This window comes from Schistocerca americana, chromosome 3, assembly GCF_021461395.2.
Source record: "Schistocerca americana isolate TAMUIC-IGC-003095 chromosome 3, iqSchAmer2.1, whole genome shotgun sequence".
Classification (NCBI taxonomy): domain Eukaryota; kingdom Metazoa; phylum Arthropoda; class Insecta; order Orthoptera; family Acrididae; genus Schistocerca; species Schistocerca americana.
In genome coordinates, this window is record NC_060121.1 from 936929682 (window position 1) to 936948128 (window position 18447).

At 39.5% G+C, this 18447-nt stretch overlaps 1 long non-coding RNA gene across 2 annotated transcripts; it reads right to left on the reverse strand.

The window, feature by feature from the left end:
* Positions 1-341: 341 nt before the first annotated feature.
* Positions 342-18177, reverse strand: LOC124607129. 2 transcript variants are annotated; one of them, XR_006978780.1, is made up of 2 exons: positions 18125-18160; positions 342-646 (listed from the first exon to the last, which is right to left on the reverse strand). It is a non-coding gene; the product is annotated as an uncharacterized LOC124607129 (long non-coding RNA). The 2 variants fall into 2 exon arrangements; XR_006978779.1 differs by lacking the exon at positions 342-646 and adding an exon at positions 15958-16264 and having other exon boundaries at positions 18125-18177.
* Positions 18178-18447: the final 270 nt, after the last annotated feature.

Below are 18447 nucleotides of genomic sequence, written 5' to 3' on the forward strand. Positions count from 1 at the left end.
CCCATGGTTGCATGTGTGGCGACTGTCAACAGTGCTGGAGTGGCTGTTGAACGTTGCTAGAAGAAAACTAAATGAACTGAACAACATGCAAAAAGAATAAAAAATTAATTATTCTGTCTACACATAGTCTATACTGGAGGGAAAGTTGTTGACATTAGCAGGAAGAACACTTTTTTCATTGAACTAGACGATTATTACACAGATAAGTCATTTTAGACACAGAACCATTGTTGCAGCGTGCTCTGTTTTACCAGTAAGAAATTTAATTTTAGAAATAACTGAATGAGTAGGAACTGGATAGGGTAATTGATATGTTAATTCCTCTTAAAGAAAAGGACACATTGTGAAAGAAGAAATGAAATTTATTGGGTGAGTGAGAACATTAAGAATATAACAAACATGGAGAAAATGGCCAGGAGAAGTTTCATTTCAGTGCCAAGTCGATAAATCCATTATTAACAGCTCGAGGTGATTCGATCCAAGTTTATCCATAGACATAGGGGTAGTAGTAGTAGTACTGTTCGCTGCCACGGAGAGTCTCTCTGGGCTCAGCAGCCACTTGAATAGGGCCAGGGCGCGGGAAGGGCGCTGGGCCAGGCACCGCCAGGGCTGTACACACCACAGCCAGCACCACTAAAAGGTATACCTGTGGAGAGACAGTATCTCTGATCTGAGATAGTACATGTAGCAGTACTGCTAGCTGCCAAAGTGTCTCTCTCGGGCCAGCTGTAGCCTCCACAGGGCATGGGTGTGGCCACACACACACACACACACACACACACACACACAAACGAACAAACAAACAAACACCACCAGAGTAAAAAGAATATCTATGGTTAGATACAAAATATGTAATAGTACTCAGCGAATGCTATAGCATCTGGGTGTGGTACTCGGATCTCTGAAAGTAGAATTTCAGCGTCGTGTGTATTGATGACTATATTGTAGTTAGGCGAGAAATTTCCTTGTGTCTGTAGGTAATTAAGGATTATTATTTTATTTCTGATTATAAATCTTATGACACTGACAGTACCAGTGTGTAAGCACCGAAATATGACTCAGCACAATATTTATATATTAACAGAATCTTCCGTCTTTTCTTGGTAGAACAACAATATAATAAATGAAAAGCACCTGGTTGCTTTTGTTCTACAATACTACTATTATTGTTAACCGGTTTTCGGCTTACAAGGCCATCTTCAGACATTTACTGAGTATGGCCACACACATTTACTGAGTAAATGTCTGAAGATGGCTTTGTAAGCCAAAAACCGGTTAAGAATAAAAGTAATATTGTAGAACAAAAGCAAACTGGTGCTTTTCATTTATTACAATATTTACACTATTTAATTTCATGAATCTTCACATAATAATAAACTCTTAGTGTGATTTGGTAGGAATATATAAATATTTCTTTTTTAGTTTGTCAATCAATAGTAACAGAAAAATATGACGTAGATACTACATTAGAGTAATGAATTGCAGTCGTTGTGGACATCCTACAGGAAATGGACAACCATTTACAACAATATTCTCGAAATGCATTATTATCAGGTTGCACAAGTCTCTCTTTAGTCAAAACTGGCATTTAGAACCCAATACTGCAGATCATCTTCCTGAAAACTCGATATTTAGTGTAAACGTGACAGAAATACCTTGATATATTTGCAATACATGTCTTAGGTTCCCTGGATAATTTGCATGTGAAATCGTAATGCATTGGAAAGAATCGTTTTTCATTCAAATAACAATTTAATTTATATATAGGGCTACATGCTGACCATTATTTTAATATAAAGATGTGAGACATTAATTCATGCCCACCAACTTTCATACATTAAAAAAAAAACATAAGTTGTTTTACAGTGTATAAGGTGTTGTCAAAGACAAACGTTTTCAGTTTTTATGTAAATTTTACTTGTGTCTCACCACATCAGAGATGAAATATTTTGGGTGCAGCATTGTGCACCCTTTTTTTGGTAAATATAACCTTAAAGCAGATTAATGAATGACATTTTTTCTCACAGTATTGTAATTGTGCACAGTGCTATTCCTTTTCAAACTGCAGTGGGTTATTTACAACAAACATCATGAGAGAATAAATGAATTGCGAAGCAGTAGTCAGTATGCCTAACTCCTTAAACAGATGTCGACAAGATGATCGTGGGTGAGTACCACATATTATTCTTACACGACTTTTTGAGCAATGAAAACTTTTGCTTTTTAAACACGAATTGCGCAGAACAATATTCCATCTGACATTATTGACTGTTGACTGAAAATATGCAAAGTATATCAGTGTACTTTGCAGTGTTCGAAGTGTAAATGTGACTTGTTTTGCAATTCCAAAATGGGGTTTTCCAGCATAAATTATCATCAATATGGACACGTAAAAATTTTGCAACCCTTTTTTATTATTTCCTTGTTATATGTTAAACACTTATCATTAGTACAATACCTCTAGGTGTACAGAGATGAATACGTTGTATCTCTCTGAAACTGAGAGTGTGGCGCTTAATGGACACATAAATCTTGTTAAGCAACACATCAGTTCAGAGGCCAAGTATGCAAATATGTACGTCGATTAAGAGTGCGAGGTAGATGTTTCTTACATGTCAATAATGGTTTCTAGTTAATGAGTATTTACATTGTTCAGGGGAAAAAGTTACCATGAGTTATGGCATGTCCGAATAATATCGTTCAAGAGATGTCTATATGTTTGAGACCACTCGGTTGACCAGTCACACCTATTTAAACATTTGCATAATATAGCAATTAATTAATTGGTTTCGCTACATCTCAAGGCATTTTTATGACCCGAAATTAGAAAGAATAAGTGGAAATGTTGGAGAATGGTTTTTCTAATCCCTCAATTCGCCGATTACACTCGAGTTCTAGAATGATACTGCAGAAAGACCATCGGTTTTTGCTCTAGTTTCGAAAGGTAATAGTCTTAGGTTCTAGTCCCTGTCAGGTAAATTGTTTTAAACTGACACTAAGGTCGATATGTTTCATATTTGTCCCTCTCCAGAAGTCTGAAACATCCAGTGTGACAGATCCATTTTGTTCTGCGTTGCTTTGTCTGCTATGATGTTGTTAGGCACGAAATTAAGAGCGAAGATCTTTGTGTGACTCACTCGAACAACCGTAACTTGGCATGCGGTCTAGATAGAAATCACTAGAAGTGCAATAAATTTTCACAGAACCTCTGCCTGTGCTCATTAAGCACAGCTAAGCCTACACATACCATAGGCAGTATCACAAAAAGGAAGATTTGACTCTATGTGAAAACAGGTGTGAATAACGATTGTACTTACTTCAGATAGTAAAGGGTACAGCAATCAGTCGAAAATAATGTTCGTTCCAGACAAGGTTCCGGTCACTGTGTTGCTCTATTATGTGCAGTTTTAATGATTTAACTTACATTTACTGCTCTGAAGATGGTCATACAATGATCTAAATCTGAAATTGCAACAAAACATATTTGCGACTGAGTGTTGTAACCTTTACTAGTAGTCATATAGGAAGAGCTGCGAAAGAAGAGCGTCTCTGGGCAGAGATATGATGTATACTACTGCTTACTGCTTCCGAGTGATTCTGGGTATCGTGCGCCACCCTCGTGGAAAAAAGATAATTTAAGGTCAGAAATGGGATACACAAAACAGTGTGAACTTTTAGCTTCTCCTGGCGTATGCCTCTAAATAAGTTTAGGCAATTTCGTCAAACACCAATATTTCGGTAGGTAACGCCCTTGCCATTTTCAAGTCGCTTTTTATTAACCACATCTCCACCCACAAATACCAGACCCGCTATTTAGGAGAATTTAGTAACCTGTTTGTAGACATCTGGTGCAACATAACTTTGGGAACCCTTTCAAGGAATTGCACCAGCCATGCCACGCAGAACTGCTACTATACTGCGTTCCAGAGATGCACCAACACGCTATTAAGCAAGTGCTCATGTTCTTTTGGCTTATCATATTGCCACATTGTTTTCTGGAAACGTATCTTGTGGTACTTATACATACATTAGAATACCTCCTGACCACATACCTGCTTCTACCTTTGCTCTTCGGCTGTATCATAATTTATCCCTGTGTTAGTCTCTAAGACTTGACTCTTCTTCCCTCTCCTCGCTTACATCTTATTGGAAAGTAACGTATGCAAATTTTTTGTATCAAAAAGATATTAGTTCGACGGCAAACAGTTGTCAGACTAGACATTTAGTGGAAAGTACTTTTTATTTGTATACAACTCTTTCAATATTTTAGTACAAAGTTTTTGTCGGAGCGCTCTTCTACACGCTTAAGTTGAGCATCAAGAGGCTGGTGCCTGGGAGGCTACAATAGATAAGCTTTTATATTATAATGGCCAGGAGGCTAGGAACTAACTACTAGGGCAACTGACGAATCCAGTTTGCACAAATTTCCTGGATTCCCACTAAACATTTAGCAACCTACATTTATCGGGACCTAAGGTGGACAGCTAGTTTATCTACATAATTGCTAGCTGTAGCTCATTTAACACTTTTTTCCCAAAATTATTACATTACCTGTTATTACGGTTCGTGATATCAATGAAATCTAATATCTTGCAAGTGACTTGCATCTGTACGTAGTATTCAAAAAAGTTAGTACCTACTTTCAGAAAAAATCGTTCACTCTGTACGCGATTTTGAAATTTCCTGCCAGATTACTCACATATTGTTCCGAAAAATTTTTGATGTGAGCTGTAGGAAGCTGAGAGATCTTGCTGGCAACATAGAATTGATGCCATATATGAGTGGCATGTGACCATCATAAAGTATCAGAATCTTTGTAGTACATCCACTTTAGAAAACGAGAAGTCTTCTACATATTATTTGCGACGAAGTGTTCGCTGGTCCAACTTATGACATCATATGCTTTTAGTGGCCACCGGTGATATAAGAATCAGTTATTACTGGTAGAACATTAAAAAGCATTTTATGTATGAAAGATATGTAGGACGAGCAAACACAATCTTGTTCAAGACTTTGGAACAGCCTACAACGTTCTCAATGGAATATCCCAGAAGACAGACGAAGAAATACTTACGATAGCCTTCATGTTGTTGCCATCTGTTGTCGTCGCTGCCAACTGATGCCCTCAGAACGCAGCCCTGCGAATTTATACCCGCAGGGTGGTCACCGAGAGAGGGAACCTGCATTGCCCCACGCAAAGGCGTGGTGGGTCGACCCTATGACGTTACAATAGCTAGCACCCAGGTGTCGCCCCACAAGGGACCTAGCAACCAACGTCAGTCAGTCGGGACTTGCAGTTCTACGGGAAAAACGAGAAAAGCTGGCTAGTGCGACGAGTCTTTTGTTATTCTAAACATTATAATCTATGCATTGATACTTTCAGGTCATTTTCCATCGTATTTCATTTTAATTGGCCTCACCATAAGGAGGAAACTCTATAGGTACAGGGTGAGAGTCAAAAGATGATGGATCCAGCTTAAAATGAGAACTCTGAGCTGGTGGCTGCTTTTACTGTGTGGATAAGAGATACCCATTGCCCTTCATTTGAACCGATGAATCCTTTATGCTGAGCTGCGTCCAATAACACAATGAATATGTTTAGCTTTTAAATCGAATTTCATTATTATTGCTGCCATTACCTCGCACTTCAGGGATTAAGTGGTCGGCTGGCGTTACGACTTCACACAGTGATCTATCTGCCTAATGGTCCTCCTATGGTCCTTTTCCCTAGTAGATGCCTCTTTTTATTTCTTTTGGGGATGTAATATCTTCCCTTCGTTCCATATTGTCTTCCAATTTTTCACTTTACTATTAGTATTACATCATTGTTATTATTATTACTATTGTTATTATTACACAGTTTTGTCCTTATGACAGTGATTGAACTTGAATGTTATGTGATAATTCAATTTTGTCTTGTTTCCTCATTTTTCTCTTCCCAAAATCTCTTCAACCTTTAACTGTGTTTCTGTTTCCCTCTTTCTGTTTATATTTCTTCCTCGTTTTCTTCCTACCAAATATTTCAAATTTGGTGCACGTTAATTTTGTTTCTGAATTTGCCTCTTTAATTTGTTAGTCCCCTATTGATTCCTGCTTCCTTTAAGTCTTGAAAATCCTCGTTTGTTATTATCCACTCTACATGCATGTTTGTCTGCAGAACGGTTGTCTGCAATTTTTGAAAATATCTGTGCTTTAAAATTTTATTTTAGCGCCTTAATTGGCCTTTTCTTTTGTTTTAGTGTAATTTATTTTATGGTATTCGTGTTTGTTTTATCGTAGTAGTTTATTGTAGCGTGTCCAGGTGAGTTTGTCTCTTCTGTTCTTTCTGTGTTGGATGTGTTTTTCTACCTCCTATTTGTATTCATCATATTCCCCTAGATACTTGAATTTTTCCACTCTTTGACCTTTCCTAATTTTTTGTTCATGACTTTTTCTCTCCATATATCGAGTTTTCTCTATGATATCTGTACACCTGTTTTGGCAGAAATTTCTTGTGATTGTTCCATCCCATGTGATCTGTTGTTGAGAGTATTACAAGGTCATGTGTAAATGACAGGCATTTTATTATTGTTTTCTTTGTATGTGTTCTTCCTAACTGAATCTCTTTTACTTTTTCTTTCCATTGTCTGACAGTTTTGTCCACATTCTTTTTGAATAAAGGCAGAAAATCAATCTCATTTTCTGACTTCTGCGTTTGTTCCGAATAGTACTAAAACTTCTCCCAAAAATTTTAATTTGGATGTGGTGTCTTTGATTGTATACCGTAAGAGTGCCCTAGTTCTTCCGTTTGTTCCATACTCTTCTAGTGTGTCCTCTCTGTGGAGTCGTAAGTCTCCTTAAAGTCTACAAATATGGCTACACTGCTGTTCACCTGTCTCAACGCCAGTTTTCGTGGTTTTTCTTGAGCCTGCTTGGAATTCACCTATCTTTGTTTCAGCTTGTAGGCCTTGGAGAGAATTTTGTTAATGACGGGTAATAATGATAAACGTTAGTATTTAAGTCTGTCTTGTCGCGATTTGTTTGCAGAGTGCTTTCCTCCTCCTGTGGATTTTATCCGTAATCCATATTTCTGTAAGGATTTGATTAATTTCCTTTGTTACGTTTCAGTCCATGAGTTTATTATTATTATTATCTCAGTCATTGTGACACGGTACTGATGAAATGAGAAAGGCTTAAACAATAGTATATTTCTAAGTTAACTATTTCCTCTAAGAACTTTATACCGACCATCCTGTCGTCTTTTCTTTCGTATACTTATTTTCCTTCCACTTCTGTACGACTTTCTCTCTTACAGCAACCGTCAATGCTGCGCTCTGTCGGAATTCAATAATCTCGGTTATCGGAAACTTAGGTTTGCAGTCTCTCATGTTCTCATAAGGTGAGAAGCCCGTTGCGTTGCTTAAGAAGAATTACAGGATCTATTGAATGGAATGAAGAGTGTAATGAGTACAGAATATGATTCAAGAATAAATCGAAGGAAGACGAAAGTAATGAGGTATAGCAGAAATGAGAACAGCGAGAAACTTGGCATTAGAACACTGATGATCACGAAGTAGGTTATGTTAAGGGGATCTGCTCCCTAGGCAGCAAAATAAACAATGATAGACCGAGCAAGGATCACCAGCTCTGGCAAAAACGGAATTACTTGCCAAGACATATGTGACAGTGTAAAACGCAGGTCGTAATATGAAGAAGATATTTCTGAGACTATATATTTGGAGTGAAGCTTTGTATGGTACTGAAGCGTGGACTGTAGGAAACACGGAGCAGAAGAGAATCGAAGCATTTGACATGTGGTGCTACAAATGAATACTGAAAATTACGTTCTGATAAGGTAAGGGACGAAGTGCTTATCCACAAAATCGGCTAGGAAAGGAATATATGGAAACTGTACGGGAAGATAAAGACTGGAATACATCCCATAAATAACTAGGGACACAAGTCACAAGTTCTGCTATGAGATGGAGAGGTTGGCACATAAAAGTAGTGGTATTGGTGGCGGGCTGCATGAAACCCGCCGGAAGACTGATGATTAAAGAAAGAAATTAAAAGACACATTTACGAAAAGTCCAAATAACGAGAAAACGACAGCTGTAGGAGACCCAGAAGTACTAGCGTAACATCCAGAGGAATGATACCCCAACCTCAAATCACCACACGTGATAGCTTTAATATTCTAGCAGTCAACAGCCGAAGCATTCGCAACAAAATGCCAGAGTTTAAAGAACTATGAAAAGCAGTGAAGCTCACATAATACTATGTATACAAAGATTCCAAAATTGTTGAGGCTTTCGTGGCCACTTGTTGACAAACTGCCTACTGGCTTCTGTCTCGGGTTCTTCGGCCGACGTTCATCTAATGATTTTTCTGACGTTTCGCCAGCACGAGTGGCTGGCATTGTCAAAGCTTCACCCTCCATTGCCGGTGGTGAACTGGAGCCGAGCTCGCGGGCGCAGACTATATGTACCTGGCGCGCCAACGTCCGAGGGCTTCTCCGCGGTCATTTCCGGTGCGTTTCTCCTCTTGCTACCTGCGACGGTCGTTCGCTGCAATACAGGAAGCCAGGATCCGCTTACCTTAAGGCTTTCCTCGTTCTTGTTCAAACTATTCGCGTGTTTTTGTATTTCCACAGCTTGTTGAAACCTGGAGTTAACAGCAGTACGATTTTTGGGGAAACCTTAAGTGTATACCGAAACGATAGACCAATGATACATTACTGAATACCTTCTTTGAAAATTGCTTAGAACAGATAGTTGAGAACCCCTCTCATCACTGAAATGTATTAGATCTTATGCAACAAATAGACCTGTTCTCTTTGAGGATGTCCACATCAAAACCGCCCACAATGATTACCAAAGTATAAAGAGCAACTGTAACAAGTACAAAAATATATAAGCTATATACAGCGTGCAATAAAAAACTTATGAGGGAAAGTGACTACTGTAGAGTGTAAAACAAAGCACAGGGCTATAGATAGAGAGGTGTTGAATAAAATGCCATTGAGTGTCAAGAGAGAAATGCGTGAAGTTTTTAATGGTTGTCTTAGGAGAATACTGTCATATGATTTTTCACAAAACCCAAAAAAATTATGATCGTATGCAAAGTTCGTTAGTAGCAGAAAAGTTAGTGGCGAGTCGCTCGTCGATGACACTGGAACTGAAATTGAGGGTAGCAAACCAGAAGCATAAATGATTCACTCCGTTTTCAAATGTCCCTTCACAAAGGAAAATTACCCCAGTTTTATTCCCTTAAAGTACCAGTGAAATAAGTGATATCGTCAGTGGTGTTGACAAACACCTGAAATCGATAAAACTGATGAAAGATTCAGGGCTCTGTGGAATCGCTAACAGGCTCTAAACTGAATTTGCGGTGGAATTAGCCTCTCTTTCAACTAGAATCTGTCGTAGATCCTTCGAACAAAAAAAACGTGCCCAGTAATTGGATGAAAACAGAGGTTACATCCTAAGAAGAAGGATTGCTAGAAGTGATCCACAAAACTACTGACCAGTATCCTAGAGATCAATTTGTTGTAGAATATTAGAGCATATTCTGAGCTCAAATATAAAGAAATATCTCGAAGAAAATGACTTCCTTCGCGCCAACCATCATGGATTCCGAAAACATTGATTCTGTGGAACTCAATTAGAACTTTTCTCAGATAACATACTGAAAGCTTTGAGTCAAGACAGTCAGGTGGATGCAGAATTTCTTGATTTCAGAGAAGTTTTTGACTCAGTGCCACATCCACGCTCATTATCAAATGTATGATCGAATGGTGTGTCAAGCGAAATTTATTTCTGGATTAAGGATTTTTTTGTAGGAAGGACACAGTATGCTGTCTTGGATGAAAAGTCATCCACAGATGTAGACGTGTCGTCTGGTGTGCCTCAGGGAAGTGTTTTGGTGCCTTTGCAGTTCATGCTCTCTGTTAAAGACCTTGTGGGCAGTGTTAATAGCAACATTGCACTTTTTGCAGATGATGCTGTTATCAATAATTAAGTACTATCTAGAAGAAATTGCTTACAATTAGATCTTGATAAGACTTCAGAGTGGTGCAAAGATTGGAAAGTTAGCTTTAAATGTCTATAAACGTAAAATTATGCACTTCACAAAACAAAAATTGTAGTATTCTGTAACACCAATGAGTCACAGTTGGAATGCGTCAACGCATACAAATATCTGGGTGTGACCCTTGTAAGGACGTGAAATGGAAAGACCACATAGGCTCGGTCCTGGATAGAGGAGGTTGTAGACTTCGTTTTATTGTAAGAATACTGGGGAAATGAAATCAATCTACAAAGGAGACCGCTTACATGTCATTCATGTGATCTATCTTAGAATATTTTTCAAGGTCGTGCAAATCGTACCAAACAGGAGTCACAATGGATACGGAACGTATACAGAGAAGGACGACACGAGTGGTCATAGATTCGTTTGATCAGTGGTAGACTGTCGCAGGGATACTGAACAAACTGAACCGGCAAGCTCTTGGAGCTCGTAGATATGAACTATATAGAGAAAGCCTACTTAAACTGTTTCGAGAACTAGCTTTAAATTATGACTCTAAAAATATGCTAGAATCCTTTACGTATCACTCTCTTAGGGGTCGTCAGCATCAGGTAACATTAATAACAGCACACACGGAGGCTTTTTACAATCATTCTTATAGAACTTTATGCGGAATGGAATGGCAAAAAAACTCTAATAACTGGTACCCGGTACTTACTCTCTGCCATAAACTTCACAGTATTTCACAGAGTGCAGATGTAGATGTAGATAACACTCCGCAGATGCTAGTGCGGCAAGTTTTTTGTTCATGAGAACAACGGCACTCATCACCCACACAGTGACAGAACTTCTAACAAAGACCGTCTTGCAAGTGAGAGATAAATGATTTATCACAGTCACTGCATACACTGCTGTAGTCTCTGTCCTTAAACCATTACCTAAGCTGACTTCCAGTCCACAAGCGTTCCAAACTGTCAGTGCTGCGTATCAATCAGCGAATGCAGACTGGATCGATTTGCATCGAACCCTCACTATGTAACACATTAGAGATCGCAGTCCTCATATCACAGCAAAAGTCAGATTGTGTGTAAAATTATGTGACTACAATGCATACTGTCCTTGCAGTAATTATTAATTAAGCTAAATTAGTACTTAACATCTACGCTTTATTGTACTAATACTTATTTTATATCCTACTCCGTACTTTGCTTTCAGCAAGTAAGACATTTACAAATAAAATACTTTTTCGGCTCAAGGATGAACAATGTGCGTTTACATACGTGTACATATTCCCAGTCTGTCATGCGAAAATATGCATCAGAGCACAGTAATTACACCACCTCGTCAGAAATCTCATCGCAATTAAGAGATCAGTATCACAAGCAAGAAACGTAATTACACTCTAACTAAACACAAGTAAATGACAGACTGAGAGGTCTTATTCTGATAAGCACTACATTTGGCTTTTTTTAAATTACAATTAAGAATCATTATGAACAACATAAGAAAGAACTTCACGCAAATATCCTTCCACCTGTCGGTCAGGGCAGGTTTAACAGTTGCATGCCAGGTTCACATACCATAGTTAAATTTAAACGACGTGCCCCAAACTAACATGTGTTCTAAACAGAATGTAATTTCCTAACTTCGAAATCGTTAAAAACAATAGAGTCACTTGAAATAAGTATTACTTGTTCGTTGGAGTAAGTTACATGTTCCCAATGGGATGAACACTCATTTTAATACATCCAAACTTTCTTATAGTACTAGATACTCCTTTAGCATTAAAGCTGATATTCCAGATACGACCGATATCTCACTGTTTAAGCATTCCAAAATGTAACATACGTCACGTTATCGCTATCTGAGCAGTTTCTTACGCCATGTCCATACCGCGGTCTGCACGAGCAACACGAAGTTACCGTGAACTTATAATATACCTTCCATCAAATACAAATGTCTTTCTGCCCACTTGCACCTTCCAGCAAAAATAAAAGTCCCTCTGCCTACTTGCAAGCCATTTGCTTCTCCGCTGCTCCCGATTGTCATCGAGATTGATGGGAACAGAAAAAGACGTCAACTGTTTCTGGAACCTACAGGAACACCAAACATGGTGTATCTACTGGTAACCCGGACTGCCTCGTGATGACTAGGTGTTGTGTGATGTCCTTAGGTTAGTTAGGTTTAAGTAGTTCTAAGTTCTAGGGTACTGATGACCATAGATGTTAAGTCCCATAGTGCTCAGAGCCATTTGGGAATCCGGAAGGGGAGTTTCGTTATCGGTACCCTAACGTCATGCTGCAATCCAAATAGTTTGGTTGATTAAATTAATCACAACTCTGTTACAGTACACAGAGTGTCAGGTTTTTATAGGTGGAAATGAAAAGAGGCGAGTAGAGGAAAATGCAGCAAGCAAATAATCCTAATAAAAATAGGTCTGGAAACCAAAGTTTTCCCCGACATGATGTACGTACATGTGCAGTCATGCCAGTTGTACACTACTTTTAATGTGTAGCTACACTGTGACAAGAATTAAGTCTGAAAATTCCCGCGTTGTCGTAGGCATAGGCAGATGGATGATCCGTTAAGCCCACTGCAAACAGGCAGGAAACTGTCCCATATGATGGTGGGTTTGGCGCTGTTCCAAGAAAGTGCTTCATGGATAACATCGACGCTGCCCAGGTTGAATTCCATACCAGCGTGTCGATATGTTTCAATATATCGTCGGTTTAGCTTGTACGCTTTGGAATGTATACAATTTAGCTAGGACATCATTATGTTTTGGCGGAAGTTTACTAAAGCTAAAGAGAGGACAACGTCTCAGTACATTGAACTTCCTAACGAGTCGAAATGTACTTTCCCTGAAATCAAGCATAACATTGACAAGCCAGCGGTAAATATGGTTATGCGCGGTGCAAGCCTATCTGCGTTTGATGCAAAAGACATTGCCAAAGTTTCGAACCACTTCAGTATTACTACTAACCATCGTGCGTCATTACCGACACAGATATATGAGCAAGAAGTGCCTCTGATTTGTTGTAACGTGTGAAGTATCTGTGTCTTCATGATTTTTTGGTTCGGAAATAAAAAGGCAAATATTTGTGACAAGGAAGGATATGAATTTTATTGTTGCTCGTTTCACAAGCAAACATTTAATCTGTTCTCTTCGGTTCCTTCGTAACCACACACTTGGAAATCGCAGCGTATTCGGAAATAAACAACTAAGTATTTATTTTATCCTTCGTTTTCTAACAGGGCAGAAAAAAGAAACTCAATCCTCAGAGAGCGCGCATTTGTTCGTAAATAACAAAGAATATTCCAGAACGTACTTGTGCTACTTCCGTAAGAAAGTTCCAGGACGTTTTAAAAACGCTAACATGATAAAAAAATAGTATATAGTGGGACATGAAGCTGTAATTCACTCCTTACCCAATACACTACTCCCAAAAAAGCGATTTTTGACTTTAATGTCGGTTATCATTTTATCTCTTGAAGGCTTATATGGTAGATACGCCATTAAGCGAGATTTAAAGGAGACATGTTTGTAAATAAATCTTCAACGCGCCGTTTCCTTGAAACAGCAGACAGCAAGCTACAGTACAAAATAGATGAATATGCCAAAATAAATATGGCGTTTGCCACATCAAGTATCAAATCATTTCGACGTCACTTCCAAATAGTGTGATAGTCTCTGGTCGTAAACAGGAGTGGTATAATTCTGCGGTTAGCGTATACTTTGGGCACTTATGTTATCTACGTGTCCACAACGAACAAGGTTCAATCAAATGAAAAGGTCGAATTGCAGATATCCAGTGAACGTGTTTGTCCTGTATGATGTTTATACCAAGCTATGTGTAGGATATAATAAATGTTACGTTTGTTGCACATGGGTGTACCTGGCACGTTAGCAGAGGTTGATTACTTATCACTGTTCTTTTCCTCCTCCAGATAACATTTGAAGCCGTGAGATACGCCAATGGAGGTGCCAGTGACGACCGCTACCACGGAAGAACTGTGGGGTGTGATAGGCTTTCTTTGTGTGGAAGGTGTCTATCCGGCGGATATATGCATACAGGAGAATGTATGACGTGTATGGTGCAAAGTGTATTTAAGACAAAACAGTGTGTAAGCGGTGTCGGCGTTTTCGTGGTGGCAGGGAGACACCGACGGATTATGCGTGATCCCGGCAGGCGATGAATCGTATTCCTGATGAGACATTTGCTGCTAGTGACAAATGCATTCAAAATGATAGACGGGTCACCTTGGATGCCACTAGTGCTAAAGTATAGGTGTCCCATGACAGCGTGCATACCATTCTGCGCAATAGACTTGGTTACCGGAAGGTTTGTGATTGACCAGTATCCAAATGTTTGTGTGTGGAAAGGCATCGCAGTAGAATGGTAATATCAATGAACCATCTGATGCGATATCGGAACCAGGGCGGCGATTTTGTTTCCAAGATCACTGCTGGAGATGAATCCATATGCCCACTGTTTCAACCGAAATACAGATGTGAGAGTATGCAGCTGAAGCACGCAAGGTCGCGAAACCAGAGAAAATCCGTTCCATAACATCAACTGCTAAGGTCATGATGACTGTGTTCTAAGGCGAAGAGTGGCCATTGTTAGTGGAGTTAATCCCCAAAGGAGAAACAATAAACACCAACAAGTACTGAGACGTTCTCTGTCAGCTGCGACTAGCAATCAAGGATAATCTCAAAATAGGAGTCATATTATTGCATGACAATGCCCGACCTCATGTTGTTAAACAAACAAACACAGGCTCTTTTGGCGTAGTGGAAGTGGGAAGTGCTAGACCGCCTGCGTATGGTTCTGACTTGAGTCCCTGCGATTTCCACGTTTTTGGGCCACTCGAGAAACACCTCCGGCAGCACCACTATGGATAGGACAAAGAGTTCAGCAAGCTGTGAGAGAGTGGTTCCACACTCAATCCAAGTAGTTGTTCTTCTTCCAGAGCATTTATCATATCGCGCCAAGGTGGGATAAGTGTCGCAATAGCTATGGTCATTATATGTAGTTCCATCCAGTAAAAAGTCTGTACGTGGAAATGGACCTTTTCATTTAACTGCCCCTCATACAGTTGAGAAGAGTTGTCATCGGTAAATCTAGATATTGGTGCCTAACACATTGTTTTCAATATGGCAGACTACACATATTTGGCTGCAGGGGAAAATTTTCACCAGTTGAATGCTTGACGTCAATAACTCGTGAAAATTGTGCCTATTTCATACATTTCATCGCTACACGTAGAACTTGTACTTTTCTTCATCGGTAGAACTTGGCGAAGACCACGGGCACTAGACGCGTTGCGACTGATGTGTGATCAGGGCTTCAAAAAAGCATACGTAACGATGGAGCAGTTTTGGTGTTTCATTACTCATTCACAGAACTCCTTTAGATAAATCAGTCCTATTAAGCAGATCTGGAATCCTATTGTGAAAAAATGTATGTGTTTTAGAATCTGATTGATACGTCATTGCTAGAAGAAAGATAAATGAGTTGAAGAACATACAAAGAGAATTTAAAAATTTAATTGCTGTGTCTGTAGATATACTGGAGGGAAAATTTTTAACACTAACAGAAAGAAGTTTCTTTCTCATCCAACCAAAGGATTATTACACAGGTAAGTTATTTTAGATACAGAATCATTGTTGCAGTGTGCTCTGTATTATCAGTAAGAAATTTAATTTTAGAAATAACTGAATGAGTAGGATGTTAACAGAATCTTCCGTCGTTTCTTGGTAAAACAACATTATAATAAATGAAAAGCACCACAATTTCTGAAGATGGCCTTGTAAGCCGAAAACCGGTTAACACAATAAAAGTAATATTATAGAAAAAAAGCAAACTGATGCTTTTAATTTATTAGAATGAGTAGGAACTGGATTGGGAAATTGATGTCTTAATTCCTCTTAAAGAAAAGGACCCATTGTGATAGAATAAGTGAAATTTATTGAGTGACTGAGAACATTAAGAATACAACAGACAGAGAGAAAATGGCCAGGAGATGTTTGCTTTCATTTCAGTGCCAAGTCGATAAATCCATTATTAACAGCTCGAGGTGATTCGGTCCAAGCTTATCCGTAGACATAGGGGTAGTAGTAGTACTGCTCGCTGCCACGGAGAGTCTCTCTGGGCTCAGCAGCCACTGGAATAGGGCCAGGGCGCGCGAAGGGCACTGGGCCAGGCACCGCCAGAGCGGCGCACACCACAGCCAGCACCACGAACAGGAGTACCTGCAGGGAGACAATATCTCTGGTCAGAGATAGCACGTGTAGCAGTACTGCTCGCTAAAACAATGTCGCTGGGAAGTCAGCGGCATCCTGTACACACAGTTACACACACACACATACACACACACACACACACACACACACACACACACACAAGCACGCATGCTCACACACACAAAACCACTGGAACAAAAAGGGTTTCTGTGATTAGAGATGAGAACAGTCCATAGGGTATTATAGTAACAGAGTCTCAGCAGACGACAATGACCTCAGCACTATATTACAATATTTTATTTTATGATCCCCATATTACAATAACTTCTTCGTCGTTGGCCATCCTAAGAGTATGGAAATTCTTTTTTGTGATTTTGCCGATAAATATAGCAGAAAAATTTGACTAAATATTACATTAAAACAGTGAATCACCTTTGTTACTACATCAGGTAGATGCCCGAGGCCGAATACGCCGTCATTTAGGCGAAAGTGTGCTCTAAACGTGCACCATGGCATGGACGCAGACTGGCGGAGGGATATTATGCTACGTACTTGCACCATTACTCCTTGTCTGTATCATAATTTATCCCCATGTAAATACTTAAGCCATGAGTCTTCTCTCCCATACCCTCTCGCCTCACATTTTATGGGAAAGTAACGAATGTAACTTTCTTTTCCAAAAACATATTCGTGCGACGACAAACAGTTGACAGACTAGATATGTAGGTGGAAGTCCTTTCTATTTTTATACAACGCTTTCAAGATTTTTGCAAAAGATTTCTAAGCAGAGCGGTCTTCTTCACCTAAGTGGGGTGGGAAGTGGCAGGTGCTTGCATATCTACAAGATAGAAGCTTTTGTATGATAATGGACAGGGGGCCAGGAACTAGCTAATGGGTTAAACCGACGAATCCAGTTTGTGGAAATTTCCTGGATTGCCCCTAAACATTTGGCGACCTACAGATTTCGGCATCTTAGGTAGCTATCTTGTTCTCCTATACACTCGTAGTACAGCTGGCCCTAGGTGTACTTCATTTCACTTTTTTCCGAAAATAATTAAGTTGCCTTTTATTTTGGTTTTTGACATCAATAAAATCCAACAGGGAGCAAATGACTTGCGTCTACACTTTCTACACAAAAAAGTTAAGACCTACTTTCAGAATGAATCGTTCAGTCTAATGCGGAGTGTGTGCCACTTTGGAATTTAATATATTGTTTCGAAGGTTGTTTGATATGGGCTATAAGGAGCTAACGGAGATACATTGTTGGTGATTTATAATTCGTTCCACGTATCAATGCCATGCAGCAAAGCCTCAGTTATAAAGTATGGGAATATTCGTAACTCATCCACTTGAGAAAACGAGAAATCTTTTAGATATTCCTATATTTCAGTGCCTGTGTTGTTAAGAACAATACAACGTTCCTTCGGAAATGTTTACTTGTCCGAAGGAACAGGCAAAGCGGCGACTACAGCAGTTGCGAAATACAAGAAAAATACAGTTGAGAATGTGAATAACCATCAGCTGTGTAAGGGAATTACGACACTGAAAATTTGTGCTGAACTGGGACTTTACCACTTTACACGTACGGCCAACATGACCGCTCTGAATATCCATGTTCATGCATTTTAGATATTATTTAGGGCGGTGATATTAATATGTTGAAGCGTCCACTGGTCGAACTTGTATTACATGCTTTTAACGCCTACTGGTGGTACAACAGTCAATTATTCCAGCTAGAACGTTAAAAGCTAGTTTGTCTATGAAAGATACATAGGTCGAGACCAACACATTATTATTCAAAACCTTGACATAACCTACAACACTTTCATTGAAATATATATCCCAGAAGACAGATTAAGAAATACTTACGATAGCCTTCATGTTGTTGCCTTCTGTTGTCGTCGCCGCCAACTGATGCCCTCAGAATAGCGCTCTGCGAATTTATACCCGCGGGGTGGTCACCAGGAGAGGACACCTGCATTGCCCCAGGCAAAGGCGTGGTGGGTCGTCTCTATGACGTTACAATAGCCAGCACCCAGGAGTCGCCCCACAAGGAACCTAGCCACGAAGGTCGCCGAGGTCAGTGAGTCACGACTTGCAGTTCTACGGAAAAAACGAGGAAACTTGGCTCGTCCAACAACTCGTTTGCTACACTAAAAACTATAATTTGTGGACTGATCAGTCTCAAACGT